The sequence below is a fragment of the Apium graveolens genome, chromosome 3, assembly GCF_009905375.1.
Source record: "Apium graveolens cultivar Ventura chromosome 3, ASM990537v1, whole genome shotgun sequence".
Classification (NCBI taxonomy): Eukaryota; Viridiplantae; Streptophyta; class Magnoliopsida; order Apiales; family Apiaceae; genus Apium; species Apium graveolens.
The window spans coordinates 196,620,731-196,622,107 of record NC_133649.1 but is presented as its reverse complement, the minus strand read 5'-3'; the positions used below and the strand labels follow the sequence as shown (position 1 = coordinate 196,622,107).

The following is a 1,377-nucleotide window of genomic DNA, read 5'->3' as shown; positions in this document are numbered from 1 at the left end:
CGCTTTCTCCTTTTGCTTAGCTTCTTCATCTCTAATTTCAGCTTCTCCTTCTTTTGGCTTTTCAGCATCAGCAACTTTCCCAGACCTTAAGGTAATAGCCTTGACTTGTTCTTTAGCTTCCTTCCTGCCTGGTACTTCCGTGTCATTGGGGAGTGTGCCAGGTTGACGATTCAGCACTGCATTGGCTATTTGACCGATTTGATTTTCCAAGGTCTTGATAGAAACCGCCTGACTCTTGCATAACAGCTTAAGTTCCTCAAAATCAGCACTAGTAGGTGCAGCTGCACTTCCCTGTTGAGGGTATGATTGCCTTTGAGCATACTGTTGTGGTTGCTGGAATCCAGGTGGATTAAACTGTTTACTCACACCTTGCTGATATGGTGGCTGAATAGCATTCTGATTATTCCCAGCTGAAATTTGGATGATTTCTGTTATTAGGATGACAAGTAGCTGGCACAGGCTACTGTTGTCGCTGATAATTATTCACATACTGAACAGATTCGTTGACAAGAGAATACTGATCCGTAGCATGAGAACCTGCACAAAGCTCACAAACCATAGCTATTTGATTGACTCCATATGTAGCTAGAGAATCAACCTTCATCGACAGCGCTTGGAGCTGCGCTGCAATAGCGGTGGCTGCATCGACTTCCAGAATACCTGCTACCTTCCCAGGCATCATCCTCTGAGTTGGGTTTTGATGCTCATTTACAGCCATAGTCTCGATAAGATTATAAGCCTCAGTATAGCTTTTAGCCCATAAGGCGCCTCCAGCTGCTGCATCGAGCATGGGCCTAGATTGGGCCCCCAAACCATTATAGAAACCAGTGATCACCATCCAATCGGGCATTCCATGATGCGGACACTTCCTCAACATTTCCTTGTAGCGTTCCCAAGCTTCGCACATAGATTCTGAAGGTTGTTGCGCAAACTGAGTGAGAGCACTCCTCATAGCAGCAGTCTTTGCCATCGGATAAAACTTCACCAGAAACTTTTGCACAAGATCTTGCCAAGTAGTGATGAACCCAGCTGGTTCAGAATGTAACCAGTCCTTAGCTTTGTCCCTCAGTGAGAATGGGAAAAGCCTCAGCTTGATAGCCTCATCAGTCATGCCATTATACTTAAAGGTGCTGCAGATCTCGATAAAATTCCTAATGTGCATGTTGGGGTCTTCAGTTGCAGCTCCTCCAAAAGAAACAGAATTCTGCACCATCTGAATAGTGCCCGGCTTGATTTCAAAGGTGTTAGCTTGAATAGCCGGATGAAGAATGCTTGACTGAATGTCATCAATTTTTGGTCGAGAAAAGTCCATAAGAACTGGATCAGCCTGAACAATACGATTACCCATGATTACTGGTTCTTTCTGCTCAGTTCCTG

General features: G+C 44.9%; 1 non-coding gene across 1 annotated transcript; it reads left to right on the top strand.

The window, feature by feature from the left end:
- Positions 1 to 848: 848 nt before the first annotated feature.
- LOC141716031 (small nucleolar RNA R71) lies at positions 849 to 955 on the top strand. Its single transcript, XR_012572765.1, has one exon. It is a non-coding gene; the product is annotated as a small nucleolar RNA R71 (small nucleolar RNA).
- The last annotated feature ends 422 nt before the right edge of the window (positions 956 to 1,377 follow it).